An 18,473-nucleotide genomic window follows, 5' to 3' on the forward strand; every position below is an offset into this window, starting at 1 on the left:
TCGAGTTTGGTAAAGACCGTGGCCCCTTTAAGGCGATCGAACAGCTCGGAAATCAAGGGTATCGGGTAAGCGTTCTTGATCGTGATGCGATTGAGACCCCTGTAATCGATGCAAGGCCTCAACTCACCGCCCTTCTTTTTCACAAAGAAAAATCCAGCCCCTGCCGGGGACGAGGATTTGCGAATGTGTCCACGTGAAAGCGCCTCCCTCACGTACTCCTCCATGGCCTCATTCTCCGCTACCGACAGTGGATAGACTTTGCCACGAGGAGGAACGGCACCAGATTGTAACTCGATGGCACAATCGTATGGGCGGTGCGGAGGTAGGGCAACCGCGCGCACCTTATCGAATACATCCCGGTACTCCTCGTATTCAGGGGGCAACAGAGAGTCCGAGGAAGTACACAGCAACTTGACAGGCCCATGGATGCAACTAGCCCCACACTGCGGTGACCACGAGAGGATCTCGGCCGATCTCCAATCGAAAATCGGATTATGCTTCTGGAGCCAGGGGTACCCCAAGACCACCGAGTAGTGTGGAGACGAAATAACCTGGAAGCAGACCGACTCTCTGTGGACGGCACCAATGGCTAACCCCACTGGAAGGGTCTCATGAGTCACGTGTGGCGGCAGAAGGGGTCTGCCGTCTATCGCCTCAAGAGCCAGAGGAGAACCTCGAGCCTGCAGAGGAATGGAATTGGCGGCAGCGAACACACTATCAATGAACAAACCACCAGCACCAGAGTCCACCAACGCCTGGGTCGTCACCGAGCCCCCGACCCAGGAAAGGACAACAGTGATCAGTGGTTTGTCAACACGGGAAACCGGGGACGAGGAGACTCCACCCAAGATCTGCCCCCGACAGGATCTCAGGTGCGAGCGTTTCCCTGGACGGTTCGGACATGCCAACCGAAAATGCCCACCGAGACCACAGTACATGCATCGGCCCTCGCGTCTCCGGAGTACCCTCTCCCCCTCGGACAGGCGAGCAAACCCCAGCTGCATGGGTTCACCTCCAGACAAGTCATCCCCAGGAGGCGTGGGAGGAGAGGGAGGCACGGGTGGGACAACAAAGGTAGGCGCCAATCTGTTAGGAGGCCTCCGCAGACTCTCCTTAAAGGAAGGTCTCTCCCTGAGTCTGGTGTCAATCAAAATCAGGAAAGAAATAAGAGACTCGAGCTCCACTGGTAGGTCCTTAGCTGCAACCTCATCCTTCAAGGCATCCGAGAGACCATGAGAGAAAGCAGCGACCAGAGCCTCATTATTCCAGCCCACCTCTGCTGCCAGGGTACGAAACTCAATGGCGTATTCAGCTACGGATCGTGAACCCTGTCTGATGGACATAAGGAGCTTCGCAGCAGAGGCAGCACGAGCCGGCACATCGAATACCTTCCGAAGAGAAGCAACAAAACCGGAAAACTCGGCAACCACCGGATTGTTGTTCTCCCATAAAGGGCTGGCCCAGGCCAAGGCCTTGTCCGAGAGCAGCGAGATTAAGAAGCCCACCTTTGATCTCTCAGTAGGAAAGGCATGTGGCAGCAACTCGAAATAAATGCCCACCTGGTTAAGGAAACCTCGGCACTGAGTTGGCTCTCCCCCAAAGCGCTGTGGAAGGGGGGCAGAACCGGACATACCCCGAAACACCGCAGGCGCAACAACAGGTGTCGGGGTAGACTCTGGCGCAACAACCGGAGCGGCAGTAGGAGCGGACCCAGGAGCGACAACCGACCCATCGGCAACGGGAGCGAAATGAACCGTGCGTTCAAGCAGGGTTTGCAACGCCACGGCGAACTGACCCAACAGGTGATCCTGCTGATCAAGTCTGGCAACCAGCGTGGGTAGTGAGGATGGCCCTGCACCGTCAGAATTCGTGGCCTGGGGTACCGTGCGTTCAAGCAGGGTTTGCAACACCACGGCGAACCGACCCAACAGGTGATCCTGCTGATCAAGTCTGGCAACCAGCGTGGGTAGCCAGGATGGCCCTGTACCGTCAGAATTCATGGCTTGGTCCTAATGCCACGGAACCATGAACCAGACGTACAACAACAGATAAGTGAAAATAAGAAAGCTTTATTGAAAAACAAGCTATAAAGCAAAAGTCCAAACGGATGGCGAAACCGATGCAGAGTCTTTGCGAAGCCAGGGGTCGGGAACCAGCAGGGTAGTCAGACGAAGCCAGGATCAGGAACCAGCAGGGTAGTCAGACGAAGCCAGGATCAGGAACCAGCAGGGTAGTCAGACGAAGCCAGGAACAGGAACCAGAAGTAGCAGCAGTCTTAGTAGCATGTGAACACAGGAGGACCAAGCAGGGAACTGAAGCCACAGACCTCCTATATATATATATGAGCTAGGTATCCAGCTCCTCCCAGTGGGAAGGAGGAGCCGCAGGGTGGGAGGCTACAAGAAACCCAGAAACCAAGATGGCCGCCAGCACATGTCAAACGAAGGAGAACAGCAAGAAGGTAAGACCATGACACAACAGGGTAGTAGAGAACATCAAAATGCTCCAAACTACCATAAGGGAGAGTATATACCAACGCCAGGTTATCCGAATACTCCACAATGGAGAAGGGGTCCTTATAATTACCCTGAGTCAGCCTATCACTACCAGAGAGATCAGGGTTCGGATTATGGCCATCAACGTCCATCATATGGGAGGTATGATCATAGTCCCCCTAGGCCAAGTACACATTGGTATGACCCACCTCCAGGACCAGTTAGAGGTCCAGATAGAGATCAGCGCTGGCAAGGAAGACCTGACAATAGACAGGACAATTATCACTATAATGTCCCGATAGAGAACAGATTTTATCCTTTAAGGGATAATGAGAGCCCCAATAACATGCAATTGCCCTCAAGCTCAAATGTTGTCCAACAATCTAGAGAGATAACGTCTGAAAATAATGCACCCCAATACCCTAGTAATCAAAGTTATCCAGGTTGGGGTTTTCCCAAGGTCACACAGGGAACCAAGCGCCCCGCCGAACCTCAAGAGGAGGAAGAGGAGGTAGGCGCATCCAATCTAAAAAAGGTAAAAACTTAGCAGGAGCTGGGGTGTTTAATTTGAGTAAAATAACGTTGTCAGAATCTGAAAAACTCATTTTAGACAAGGGCCTCAAATATGCTCCCCCTAAAGGCTTGGATAAGTTCCAAACTTACATGGATATTCACAAATATGTAAGAAAACTTAATGTTAAGACATACATACTGAGTAATCCCATTAAAGAAAATCGCATTGTTAGCTCAGAGATTCACCACTCTGGGCTATCTAATGCTTCCCTTTTTAACCCACCTGGATCTTTAGCCCCATCCTTGAGGGTTTTTAGGGATGTGTTACTCAGAGATTTGGACAAAATTAGGCCACACAGAACCTCCCTCTCAGCCGACCTACAAAAGGGCCTCGATTCCTTGTGTAATAACAAGGACTTGGTCATTAGGCCAGCAGATAAGGGGGGAGGTATCGTAGTACTCGACCGTTGTGACTATAACAACGAAATGCGACGCATTCTTGATGATAATCAGACTTATGTTCCCCTTTCTAAGGACCCAAAGTCTCTATATAAAAAGGCCTTGGTAGAGATAGTTGATAGGGGATTTGACCAAAATATAATCAATAAAAAGGAAAGAGCATATCTGGTTCCTAAGTGCCCTCGCACTCCGGTCATTTACTATCTCCCAAAATTGCATAAGAGTCTGACTTCCCCCCCGGGTCGTCCCATAGTCAGTGGCATTGACTCTGTGACGTCCCGGGTGGGGAAGTACATAGACTCTTATTTGCAACCCTTAGTGCAGACTACACCAGCATATATTAAAGATACAAGGCACGTCATTGGCCTTTTATCATCTTTGACCCCTACTGAACATCTTTGGATGGTCACGGCCGATGTGTCATCTTTATATACGGTCATTCCACATAATGTGGGATTAAATGCTGTGAATATGTATCTCAATAGGGATTCAAGTCTGCCGTTAAGGCAGATTTCCTTTATTATGGAACTATTGGAGTTTGCCACCCACCATAATTATTTTTGGTATAGTGGACAGTTCTATCGCCAAGTTACCGGCGTGGCCATGGGGGCGAAATATGCCCCCTCTTTGGCCAACCTATTCATGGCCCAGTGGGAGGAGGACGTCATCTATGCCCATCACAGGCCGCAGATACTGCTTTGGGCTAGGTATATAGATGACGTGCTCCTCCTTTGGGATGGCCAGTATAATGAGCTTACATCTTTTCTGGATCTATTGAACGAGAATAATCGTGGCATACACTTAAATTATGAATGCAGTCAGACCACCATTAATTTTTTGGATCTCACTATAGGCATCAAAGATGGAATGTTTACCACCTCCACATATTTTAAGGCAACCGACAGGAATTCCTATATTCCTGTCGATAGTTGCCATCATGCACCTTGGTTGAGGGCAATTCCCAAGGGCCAATATCTTCGCATTAGGCGAAATTGTTCTGATTTTCAAGATTTTCAAACTCAAGCCCACACTCTCACAGAGAGATTTTTGGATAAAGGTTACGATGGTAAATTTCTTCAGGAGACCTTATTAGAAGTAAGCCAAATAGATAGAGAACAGCTATTAAAGAATACCAACAGAGCCGAACAAAATAATTCATCTTATAATTTACCATTTGTAACCCCTTTCTCGAGTCAACACATGAGTGTTAAAAATATTATTAAACGACACTGGCATATTTTGGGCAACGACCCTGTTTTGGGAACCACCTTACCTGACAAACCACGTATAGTATTTAAAGGGGCTCCTACCTTAAGGGATAAAGTAGCACCCAATATTTTAGAACCTCCTGCACCGAGACCTACTTTTTTGAGCCAACTAACTGGTTTTTATAGGTGCAATAGATGCCGTGTTTGCTCATTCAGCTCTAATAAATGTAGATCTGTTAAACATTTTACAGCTACAAGCACCAACAAAACTTATGCCATAAAGCCATTCATTTCTTGCATGACTACTGGCATCGTTTATCTTCTCCAATGCCCATGCGGGCTTCAATATATAGGGAGAACCAAAAGACCCCTACAGGTTAGATTAAACGAACATGTGTCTAACATAATAAAAGGGTTCCCAAAGCATTCAGTGTCTAAACACTATGCTTTGGTTCACAACAAAAACCCCAAAAATACTCTTTTTTTGGGGATAGACAAATTTGAACCCCACTGGAGAGGTGAACCCCTTGTTAGGGGCATCTCTAAATTAGAGATGACTTGGATACATCGTGCAAAAACTTATGTGCCGTTTGGGCTCAACGTTGATATCGAAGTGAATGCTTTTATTGATAATTCCTGAATCATTGAATGAGCTGTTCTCAGTCTTCATTCTCTATATAGTGATCCTTTATTAATTGATTCCAATAAAGATCCCATTAGCTATTTGGGTTAATATCTGCTTATCCAAGAGGGTATTTTGGTGTGCACCCGGTACCCTTAATATATTGATTGTTCTCTTATCCGACCTATAAGTTGCTGGTCTTAAGTGGACAAATATTGAGGGGTCCCCTATGAGAAATGGAGATCTATGTCACTTTTAATTTATGTTTTAATTTAGTTTTTATGGTAAATTTGTTGAAGTTTAGTGTACCATTTGCATCATTTGGTGATATATGCCATGTAATATATTGTATTGTCACTAGATGGTGCTGTAGCAGCACTGTCTATCATCAGATGTGGCCTTGTGGTATTGCTACAACCAATGTTATTATTTCATTTTTATTTAAAGGGTTGACTTTGTGTAATCAGCGGGACCTTTTGTTTATCCTGTCTGCTATACACAGTTTGGGTTGATACATTTGCCCCGATCTCGATCAGGTACCTTTTGATGGTTGGTTCCCTCATGCAATATGGCGGAGCGGTCCTCATCGACATCCGGTGGCCCTGCCCCTTCCCTTCTGGTTAAATAGATGGCGTCAGTACGCCGTCCGCACCTTTGAAAACGTCATCTGTGACGAAACGTCGTAAGGACACGGCGTACTGACGTCATCTGATTGCGACCTGGGAGTGCGGACGAGCGGAGACCGTCCGGCCGGCGGTTCACAATTCATGCTCCTCATTCCCATCGACATTGTAAGTTTTATTCCATTTCTGTTTTAAATAAAGTAGCGGTTTTACACTATGGAAGCATTTCTTTTTATTTGATGGTTATCCCCTTGGCCTGGCTGGAGTTACTGGACAAGATTCCGCCACAGTTCCCTAGAGGTCCAATATTGCTACAGGCGATCTGTATACTCCCTTTGGGTAAGAGGCCAATCTCTCCGGTGAAGGCTGGCATGTCACTTTGTTTGGTGTTTTTGGTTTTCAGCTATTTGGCTTGATCCTATCATCTTCTGGTAAGAGGCGAGCCATCATTGGTGGAGGTTTCACACACATTAGGATACCTATATAGGATTCTGCACTCACTTGGCGTTTCTAATTTCTTATTATGGTAAGAGTTGACACCTGCTGGCTGAGGATTCCACTTTAGTTATTTGATTTGCACCTACAATCACCTATTTTTGGTAAGAGGTACCTATAGGTGTCTTTATCTACAGATTTCTATTTCACTACATTTCCAAGATCTGTTATTATTGAACACATTCACAATCAGTTATTACTCACCGTGGTGTAATAGTTCCATTTGTGTTGGGTTTTACGCTATTGCGTTTTTCATTTTTCCGTTCAATACTGCCGAATAACGGGAGAATATTGGTTCCGGTCTGCTATCAAGGGGACGTGATTATTCTAGAGAACCTGCCTTTTGTCTTATCAGCTCTGGTAAGCGGACATCCATAGGGAGTCTTTTCTGAACATTGTGATCCCAATTATGGACATTATGGACTTGATTTTCCATTTCTTCAATTAGCGCGACTTAATATACGGATTCTTATAAGGGTGTGGTCACACTTGAAGTCGCTGCTGTGTGCTATATTTCCATCAGCGCGGTTATTCATCCATATATTCCATTTGGTAAAACCAATTGCCTGAAACATTTTTTGGTTCAGAATGACTCGATTTCTCCAAGTGTCTAAAAATACGTTTTTAGTCAAGATAACTGTATTTGGTCACCAAAGGTCTGAAAAAGTATTTTTAGTTAAAATGGCAGTATTTTCGTTTTTTAGCGTCTTAAAAGGCCGGTTTTAGTCAAGAAAATTGCATTTCGTAACCAATGGCATGAAATTTTTGTTGGTCAAAATGACTATTTTGGTCTCCAAATGTCTAAAAAGCCTTTTTTAGTCAAAATAAGTGCATTTGGTCACCAAAGGTCTGAAAGTATTTGTTTAGTCAAAATTGACTGTATTTTCGTCTTTTAGAGTCTTAAAAAGACGCCTTTGGACAAGATAATTGCATTTGGTAACCAATGGCCTGAAACATTTTTTGGATCAGAATGACACGATTTGGCTCTCCAAGTGTCTAAAAAGCCTTTTTTTTAAAAGATAACTGCGTTTGGTCACCAAAGGTCTGAAAATTTGTTTTAGTCAAAATGACTGTATTTTCATCTTTTAGAGTCTTAAAAAGCTGATTTTAGACAAGATAATTGCATTTCGTAACCAATGGCCTGAAAAAAATTTTGTTGGTCAAAATGACTATTTTGGTCTCCAAGTGTCTAAAAAGCCTTTAGTCAAAATAAGTGCATTTGGTCATCAAAAGGTCTGAAATTTTTTTAGTCAAAATGACTGTATTTTCGTCTTTTAGAGTCTTAAAACGCCGGTTTTAGACAAGATAACTGCATTTTTGTTGTTTTCCCTTACCAACCCAGGTATCTCACTGCCGAACCTTATACAGGAGTTTAAAAGGTATGGGGCAATATCAAATTTAAAAATCAACTTTGGGAAATCGGAGGCAATGGGAGTGGGGATGTCCCCGACCCAAATACGAGCTTTGAAAAATAACTTTAATTTCAAATGGAATGAAACGGCAGTGAGATATCTGGGAACATTCATCCCGGCGAAACTAGAGCAGGTGTATGACCTCAACTTCGCTCCCTTGATAGCATTAACTAAAAGACTCCTAGAACAATGGCATGGAGGAATGCAGTCCTGGTTCGGTAAATGCAATCTGCTGAAAATGATCATAGTACCAAAATTTATATATCTATTTCGGGCGTTACCAGTGAAGATACCTAGTAAGTTCTTCCAGGTAATACATTCTTTATATGTAAAATATATATGGTCCAACAAAAAAACGCGTATAGCCAGGAAAACGCTGACTTTACCTAAAAAAATAGGAGGCTTAGCTATCCCAGATATGAAAGCATATTACCAGGCTACCCATGTGAGTAGAGTCCTGGATTGGTGGCACCACTCGGGCACTAAACTGTGGGTAGAACTGGAACAGGCCCAAACAGAGGTAAATTTGAAGAGAGCTATGTGGTGTTACCAAGATATACCTAAGAAATTGAAAGATCACTCAATAATTGGAAACACACTACGTATTTGTACAAGACCAGACATATACTCTAAACTGACAACGGACAGATCTCCCTTATTCCCAATATTAGGCAATCCTCGGTTTCTACCGGGAATGGACGATAGACAGTTTACAGTACTAAGGGAAAAAGGGCAGGAACAGGCCTCATCTTTTTTAATAAACAAAAAGTGGCCTTCAGTGGCCGGACTGATGGACAGGGAAGGACCATTTAATATGCCATTTTGGCAGGCAGTTAAATTACAACACTTTTTAGCATCACTGCCAACCCCAAATGATTTTGACAGACCATTAACAAAATTCGAACAAGTATGCGTAAAACCAGGAAATTTACAACGGGCCCTGTCAATCACTTATGGCCTACTGACAAACCCAGACAAACAACCAGAATTACCTTGGGTGAGAAAGTGGGAGGCAGACTTGAACTGTGAACTGTCAAACGACCAGATACAGAGGATACTGAGGCTGGCATTTGAACCAGTTAGATGCACTAGAATACAAGAGATGAACTATAAGCTTATAACGAGGTGGTATGTCACGCCTAGGAAGCTCCATAACTGGTTTCCAAATGAAACTAATTTATGTTGGAGGTGCGGGAGAGAAGTGGGCACATTATACCATATATTTTGGAGTTGCCCCAAGATAAAAACATACTGGACAGGAGTGAGAAATATAATCCAGAAGTTTACGGAATATGAAATAGAAGAAAACCCAGGCCTTTTCCTGTTAAATATATCTGATATACCAGTAAACAAATACGCGAGATCGATACTTCCTTTCTTAATAAATGTGGCAAAAACATGTATCCCAAGATTCTGGAAGAAAACACAACCACCCTTGGTCTCCGATTGGATACACAGGGTGGAAGACAATAGGAGGCTAGAAGAATTGGTTGCCACAGCACAGAGTAGGCAGGATAGACATAGGAAAACTTGGGAATTATGGAATCAATTCATAAATTCTGAAGAAGGGAGACAACATATGGCAAAATGAATAAAATAGGAGGAAAGGAAGGGAGGACGGGAAGGGCCCACCATCTCTTATAATCGTGGAGGACTCGAGACGGGAGGGGGAGAGGGGGAGAGGGGAGGGGGGAGAGAGAGACTATATTTACTTTCCTTTTCTTTTTTTGTTTTTTTTTTTTTGTCTTTTGGGGGGGGGGTGGAGGGAGGGGGGGGAGGGGGAAGATAGAAGAAGAGGGAAAAAAAAAAGAAAGGGAGAATTTGAAGAAATAGCAAGAGGAAAAGTAGAGATAGTATAACATGTGCTAAATTAGAAATGTTTGAGATATCTTAAATGTTATGTATAATGTATAATTGGATAAATTCTCAATAAAAACAAATAAATTAGAAAAATGGATTACTAGCATCCTAAAAAAAAAAAAAAATAAAAAAAAAAAGATAACTGCATTTTATAAACCAATGGCCTGAAACATTTTATTGTTCAAAATGACTCTATTTTGGTCTCTAAGTGTCTACAAAGTATTTTTAGGCAAAATAAGTGAATTTGGTCAACAAAGGTGTGAAATTTTTTTTTAGTCAAAATGACTGTATTTTCGTCTTTTAGAGTTTTAAAAAAGACGCTTTTGGACAAGATAATTGCATTTGGTAACCAATTTCCTGAAACATTTTTTGGGTCAGAATGACTCGATTATGGTCTCCAAGTGTCTAAAAATACGTTTTTAGTCAAGATAACTGTATTTGGTCACCAAAGGTCAGAACATTTTTTTTAGTCAAAATGGCAGTATTTTCGTCTTTTAGAGTCTTAAAAAGCCGTTTTTGGACAAATTAAATTGCATTTGGTAACCAATTGCCTGAAACATTTTTTGGGGTCAGAATGACTCGATTTTGGTCTCCAAGTGTCTTAAAAGCCATTTTTAGTCAAGATATCTGCATTTTGTCACCAAAGGTCTGAAAATTTGTTTTAGTCAAAATGACTGTATTTTCGTCCTTTAGAGTCTTAAAAATTCGGTTTTTAGACAAGATAATTGCATTTTGTAACCAATGGCCTGAATTTTTATTTTTTGGTCAATATGACTCTATTTTTGTCTCCAAGTGTCTAAAAAGCCTTTTTTAGTTATGATTTGGTCACCAAAGGTCTGAAATTATTTTTTTAGTCAAAATTGACTGTATTTTCGTCTTTTAGAGTCTTAAAACGCCGGTTTTAGACAAGATAACTGCATTTTATAAACCAATGGCCTGAAACATTTTATTGGTCAAAATGACTCTATTTTGGTCTCCAAGTGTCTACAAAGTATTTTTAGTCAAAATAAGTGCATTTGGTCAACAAAGGTCTGAAATTTTTTTTAGTCAAAATGACTGTTTGGTCACCAAAGGTCTGAAAAAGTATTTTTAGTTAAAATGGCAGTATTTTCGTTTTTTAGAGTCTTAAAAAGACGTTTTTTTGGAAAAGATAATTGCATTTGATAACCAATGGCCTGAAACATTTTTTTTAGTTCAGAATGACTCGATTTTGGTCTTCAAGTGTCTTAAAAGCCTTTTTCAGTCGAAATAACTGCATTTGGTCACCAAAGGTCTGAAAGTGTTTTATAATCAAAATGAGTGTATTTTCGTCTTTTAGAGTCTTAAAAAGCCGGTTTTAGACAAAATAATTGCATTTCGTAACCAGTGGCCTAAAAAAAGTTGTTTTGGTCAAGATGACTCTATTTTGGTCTCCAAAGCGTCTAAAAAGCCTTTTTTTAGTTATAATAACTGCATTTGGTCACCAAAGGTCTGAAAAAATTTTTTAGTCAAAATGGCAGTATTTTCCTCTTTTAGAGTCTTAAAAGGCCGTTTTTGGACAAGATAATTGCATTTAGTAACCAATGGCCTGAATGACTCGATTCTGGTCTCCAAGTGTCTAAAAAAGCATTTTATTGACTATCAAATAACTGCATTTGATCACAAAAGGTCTGAAAAAAATGTTTAGTCAAAATGACTGTATTTTCGTCTTTTAGTCTTAAAACGCCGGTTTTAGACAAGACACTTGGAGACCAAAATAGAGCCATTTTGACCAAAAAAAACTTTTTTCAGGCCATTGGTTTACCAAATGCAGTTATCTTGTCTAAAACCGGCTTTTTAAGACTTTTGGTGTGAAAAAAATTAAATTACGGCATAGTCTGTATCGGTACATGTGAGATACACCTTTAAAACATTTTTTTATGTGCCTCTTCCACCGCCGAGGATTGCAGGGCGTTTCAGTTTGCCTCCTGTTCCGAACTTCTTCTCCTCTTCCTCATCCTCATCCTGCCTTTAGGGTACAAAAAATTGTAATCGGGGCCTAGTCTGTGTTTGTACGTGTGAGATACACCGTTTTATAAAGTTTTTTCTATTCCGCTATTCAATATACACCCTTTTGCGGTGAAAGAAATTAAATTGCGGCATAGTCTGTATCGGTACGTGTGAGATACACCTTTAAAATTTGTTTGGCGCATCTCCTTCCACCACCGAGGATTGCAGGGCGCTTCAGTTTGCCTCCTGTTCCGAACTCCTCCTACTCCTCTTCCTCATCCTCCCTTTAGGGAACAAAAAATTGAAATCGGGGGCCTAGTCTGTGTTTGTACGTGTGAGATACACCGTTTTATATCCTTTTTTCTATTCCACTATTCAATATACACCCTTTTGGGATAAAAAAATTAAATTGCGGCATAGTTTGCATATTTTACTGTGAGATACACCCGTGCAATACTGTTGTTGTTTTGTTCCGCTATTCAATAAACACCTTTCTAGGGCAAGATCATAAATTACAGAAATATGAGGAGACCGTCAAATAGGGGCCGTGGCCTGGGTCATGGTGCTGCTGGTAGAGCTCCTGTTGCATGGAGAGGACGTGGTCGATCTGTGCCAGCTACACGCACAAGTGAAACACCTTCCTCAAGTGTGAGTAGGCGACAGAACCTGCAGCAGTATTTGGTAGGGCATCATGCGCCTCTACAAGTGTTGAGGCAAGAACAAGTAGAGGCGATAGTAGATTGGTTTGCTGACAGTACCTCCAGTTCCTTCACATTGTCTCCCACCCAGTCTACTGCAGAAAGGTCAGAGTTGGCACCTGCAGCCGATGTCCAACCGTCTTTCACCTCACCCCCTTGCAAATCAGGCAAGCAGTCTGAGCCCCAAGTCATGCAGCAGTCTCTTCTTCTTTTTGATGACTCTGTCAGCAGGGTTTCCCAGGGCCATCCACCTAGCCCTGCCCCAGAAGTGGAAGAGATTGAGTGCAGCGATGCCCAACCACTTATTTCTCAAGGTGAGTACATGGAAGGACCATTGCAGCACGTCTCCGATGATGACGAAACGCAGGTGCCAACTGCTGCGGCACTCAGAATTGTGGAGACTGACAAGGAGGGCAGGGGTGAAGACTGGGTGGAAGATGTGATGTGGAGGACGATGAGGTCCTCGACCCCACATGGAATGAAGGTCATGCAGGTGACCTGAGTAGTTTGGAGGAAGAGGCGGTGGTCGCACAGAGCCACCAGCACAGCAGAAGAGGGAGCAGGGTGCAGAAGCAGAGCGACCGTGCCCTAGACACTATGCCTGCTACTGCCCAATGCAGCAAGGGACCGAGCGCACCAAAGTCAGCTCAAAGGAGTTCTCTAGCGTGGAAGTTCTTCAGACAATGTGCTGATGACAGGACACGAGTGGTTTGCACCCTGTGAAATCAGAGCCTGAAGCGAGGCATAAACCTTCTCAACCTGAGCACAACCTGCATGATCAGGCATCTAAGTGCAAAGCACGAGCTGCAGTGGAGTAGACATCTTCAAAACCAAGAAAGGTCTCTGGCTCCTCCTGCTTCCTCTTCTGCTGCAGTCTCGGCCTCTTCATCCACCTCTGTAGTGATACCAGCACCTGCCACATCGCAAACAGACGATCTGTCAGCAACACCACCACCTGGGTCACCAACCATCTCCACAATGTCCCGTGGAAGCTTTCAGCTTTCCATCTCCCAAACACTTTAGAGGAAGAGGAAGTACCCCCTACCCACCCGCGATCCCTGGCCCTGAATGCCAGCATTTCAAAATTCTTGGCCTTTGAAATGCTGTCATTCCATCTGGTGGAGACACACAGTTTTAAAAGCCTTATGTCGGTGGCTGTCCCACAGTACGTCGTGCCCAGCCGCCACTACTTTTCCAGGCAAGCCATCCCTTCCCTGCACAACCAAGTGGGGGAAAAAATCAGGTGTGCACTGTGCAACGCCATCTGTGGCAAGGTCCACCTAACTACCGATACGTGGACCAGTAAGCACGGTCAGGGGCATTATATTTCCCTAACGGCACACTGGGTATATGCAGTGGCGGCTGGGCCTGAGGCGGATAGCAATTTGGCGCATGTCCTTCCACCACCGAGGATTGCAGGGCGCTTCAGTTTGCCTCCTGTTCCTAACTCCTCCTACTCCGCTTCCTCATCCTCTACCGCCTCCTCATCTGGTCAGCGTAACACCTTCACCACCAACTTCAGCACAGCCAGGGGTAAACGACAGCAGGCAGTTTTAAAACTTGCCTGTTTGGGGGAAAAACCACACACCGCGCAGGAGTTGTGGAGGAGCATGGAACAGCAGACCGATGAGTGGTTGCTGCCAGCGAGCCTCAAGCCTGGCCTGGTGGTGTGCGATAACGGGCGAAATCTCATAGCAGCTCTGGGCCTAGCCGGTTTGACGCACATCCCTTGCCTGGCGCATGTGCTGAATTTGGTGGTGCAGAGGTTCCTTAAAAATTACCCCGAATATGTCAGAGCTGCTGCAGAAAGTGCGGGCCGTCTGTGCGCACTTTCGGCGTTCTCACCCTGCTGCTGCTCGCCTGTCAGTGCTGCAGCGTAACTTCGGCCTTCCCGCTCACCGCCTCATATGTGACGTGCCCACAAGGTGGAACTCCACCTTGCACATGCTGGAAAGACTGTGCGAGCAGCAGCAGGCCATAGTGGAGTTTTAGCTGCAGCACGCACGCGTGAGTCGCTCTGCTTAACAGCACCACTTCACCACCAATAACTGGGCCTCCATGCGAGACCTGTGTGCCATGTTGCGCTGTTTTGAGTACACCACCAACATGGCCAGTGCCGATGACGCCGTTGTCAGCTTAACTATCCCACTTCTATGCCTCCTTCAAAAAATGATTCGGGCGATGATGGAAGAGGATGTGGCACAGGAGGAGGAGGAGGAAGAGGGATCATTTCCAAGGCTTTCAGGGCAGTCATTCACAAGTGGCTCTGAGGGTGGGTTCCTGCACCCACAAACGCCAGGTGCACAATTGTCCAGCAGGGGCACAGTTCTGGAGGATGAGGAGGAGGAGATGGAGGAGGAGATGGAGCCATGTTCACAGCAGGGTGGCACCCAGGCCAGCTCATGGCCATCACTGGTGCGTGGCTGGGGGGATACAGAGGACACAGACGATACACCTCCTACAGAGGACAGCCTTTCGTTGCCTCTGGGCAGCCTGGCACATGAGCGATTACATGCTGCAGTGTCTCCACATTCTAACTTGTGCTGATTACTGGGTGGCCACGCTGCTGGATCCCCGTTACAAGGACAACGTACCGTCCTTAATTCACTCACTGTAACGTGATCGCAAGATGCACGAGTACAAGCGCACGCTGGTAGACGCGATGCTGCTGGCATTCCCACCTGACAGCGGGGCCACAGTGGAAGCACAAAGGCCAAGGCAGAGGAGGAGGAGGAAGAGGTCGCCAACGCAACCAGGGCACCGCCAGCACCTCAGAAGGCAGGGTTAGAATGGCCGAAATGTGGAAAAGCTTTGTCAGCACGCCACAACAAACAGCAGCACCAGCAGATCATATGGAACATCTTAGCAGGAGGCAGCATTTCACCAACATGGTGGAGCAGTATGTGTGCATACGCCTAAATGTAGTGAATGATGGGTCTGCCCCCTTCAAATTCTGGGTCTCCAAATTGGGCACATTGCCTGAGCTTGCCCTTTACGCCTTGGAGGTGCTGGCATGCCCTGCAGCCAGTATTTAGCATGGCTGGGGGCGTTATCACAGACAAGCGCAGCCGCCTGTCCAGAGACAATGTGGACAAGCTCACGTTCATTAAAATGAACCAGGCATGGATCCCACAGGACTTTTCCGTACCTTGTGCAGAACAGAGATGGATACCGACCTTACGCAGCCATTGTTATATTTTTTTTCTTTCTCACTCTTTTGGGGTGTACCCTCATTTAAAATGACTAAAAAAAAAGCAGTGTTGGCTACCTCGTCCCCCTCCACCGCCACTTCCACCTACACCGCCACATCTACCGCCACCTCAACCTCCCTCCTACTCCATATGGGCCTCCTCCTTCACAGATGAAGAAAATTGTTTTATTTTTCTGTTGTTTTTGTTGTTTTAAGTTATTTCCCTATCCACATTTGTTTGCAGAGCACTTGCCATGCTCTTAACTACATGTTGCTGCCATTTGCAGCACTCTAGCCCTTTCCATTGGGTTTTTAGAGCCATTTTAGTGCCTGAAAGTTCGGGTCCCCATTGACTTCAATGGGGTTCGGTGTCCGGGTAAAGTTCGGAAAAAGTCCGGGTCACGAACCCGGACTTTTTTTTCAAGTTCGGCCGAACCCGCCGAACACGGACATCCAGATGTCCGCTTAACTCTAATTAAAAGCAAACTCTGCTGTAGGAAGGTAGTCAACCCAATCATCCTGCAGATAAGTCACAAAACATTGAAGGTATGGCTCCAAAGTTTGATTGGTCCTCTCGGTCTAACCATTAGACTGAGGATGAAAAGCTGAGGAAAGATTAATTGTTACACCCAAAGCTGAGCAAAAATTTCTCCAAAATTTTGAGGTAAGCTGTACTCCCCTGTCGGACACTACATCATCAGGAATTCCATGTAGTTTAAAAACTTATCGAACCATTACTTCTGCAGTATGCTGCGCTGAGGGTACACCTTTAAATGGTATGAAATGAGCCATCTTAGTGAGACAGTCAACAACTACCAGGATAGTGGTCACCCCTTTTGAAAGGGGAAGATCAACCACAAAATCCATAGAAATTGACCCCCATGGTCTTGATGGAACAGACAGTGGTTGAAGTAACCCCAGAGAAGAAGATCGGGGTGTCTTATTGCGAGCACATGTCAGACACGAGGCCACATATCTCTTGACATCCTTCTTGTACCCAGGCCACCAAAAGGTACGTGATAAGAGTTCTTCTGTTTTAGAAACCCCAAAATGACCAGCAAGTTTAGAGTCATGAACCAATTTGAGGGCTTCTACCCGAACAGATTCAGGTACATAGAGGCGATGCGCTTGAGTCCAAAAGCTGTTCTTGCATTTGAGATTAATGTCCTAGGAGGATGATTAAGAAGTGGGTCATTCTCATACCCCTCCTTAAGAAGATTAAAAAAGGTTTTAGAACTTGTGGCCCCTAGAAAGTTATTTGGAGGCAGAATCGTACATTCAGAGTTGCTTTCCTGGAGGGGCCCAGACAACATCCGCGATAGAGCATCAGCCTTACCGTTCCTTGACCCAGGGCGGTACGAAATAACAAAATTGAACCTGGAGAAGAATAGGGTCCAACGTGCTTGTCTAGATGACAGTCTTTTTGCAGAACGAATAAATTCTAAATTTTTATGATCCGTGAGAATGGTTACAGAGTGCTTAGCCCCTTCCAACAGATGCCTCCACTTTTAAAATGCTTCCTTAATTGCCAGCAGCTCCTTTTTTTCGATGTCATAATTCTTCTCAGCAGAAGACATCAGTCGGGAGAAATAAGCACAAGGATGGAGCTGCATTCTTTCGCTGAGAAAGGATAGCTCCCACAGCAGAATCTGCAGCATCCACTTCTACGATGAAAGGTAGCTCTGGATCTGGATGTACCAGTATTGGTGCAGAAGTGAAGAGAGTCTTTAATTTAGTAAAGGCGGCCTGTGTCTCTGGTGACCACAAAAAGAGCACCCCCTTCTTTGTCAGCTGCGTAATTGGAGCAATTACCTTGGAGAAGTTCCTTATAAATCTTCTGTAAAAGTTGGCAAATCCAACAAATCACTGTATTTCCTTAACATTCTTAGGGACAGGCCAATCCACCACTGCTTTGATCTTATCGGGATCCATGCTCACACCTTCAGAAGAAATGATGTATCCCAAGAACTGGATCTTAGTTTGTTCAAACTCGCATTTCTCTAGTTTAATGTAAAGTTGATTCCGCCTTAGTCTCTCGAAGACAGTACAGAGGTGCTTGCGGTGTTCTTCCAAATTATCAGAAAAAATAAGAATATCATCCAAATATGCTATTACAAACTGATCCAACAAATCTCGAAAAACATCATTAATGAAATGTTGGAAGGTTGCGGGAGCATTGCAAAGTCCAAAAGGCATAACCAAAGACTCAAAATGTCCATATCTGGTTCTGAAAGCAGTTTTCCATTCATCTCCGGGACGAATGTGGACCAGGTTGTATGCTCCTCGTAAATCTAATTTGGTAAAGATCTTGGCTGAGCGTAGTCTCTCAAGCATTTCTGGAATTAGTGGAAGTGGATAGCGATTTTTAATTGTGATCCTATTTAACTCCCTGTAGTCAATACACGGACGCAGGGTGGAATCCGTTTTCTCTACGAAGAATAAGGCCGCTCCAGCAGGAGAAGTTGAGTGTCTAATAAACCCTTTTTTTAGATTCTCATCAAGCCACTCCCTGAGCGCCTTCAGTTCAGGTTCAGATAAGGAATAAAGATGGCCAAAGGGGATCTCTGCCCCTGGAAGCAATTCAATGGGACAATTATAAGAGCGATGTGGAGGCAGCTGATCAGCATTTTTTTATCACAAACATCCTTAAATTCAAGATATTGTGGGGGCAGGTCTTCGTATGACTGGGTAGTTACCATAGCTGCTTGCGAGTCCTGGGTTGGTGGTGGGCTTACTTGGTAAGATCTTTTGCAATGTTCTTTGCAATAGTCAGAGGTAAGTTTTAAAGAACGTGTCTCCCAGTTGATGGAAGGATTATGGATAGAGAACCAAGGAATTCACAGGATGATAGGGAATTTAGGCGATGTATCAGCTGAAAGCTGATAGTCTCCTGATGGTCAGTCTCGATTAAGAGTTCAAGTGGGACAGTC

This window comes from Pelophylax lessonae, assembly GCF_965119305.1.
Source record: "Pelophylax lessonae genome assembly, chromosome: 7".
Lineage (NCBI taxonomy): Eukaryota > Metazoa > Chordata > Amphibia > Anura > Ranidae > Pelophylax > Pelophylax lessonae.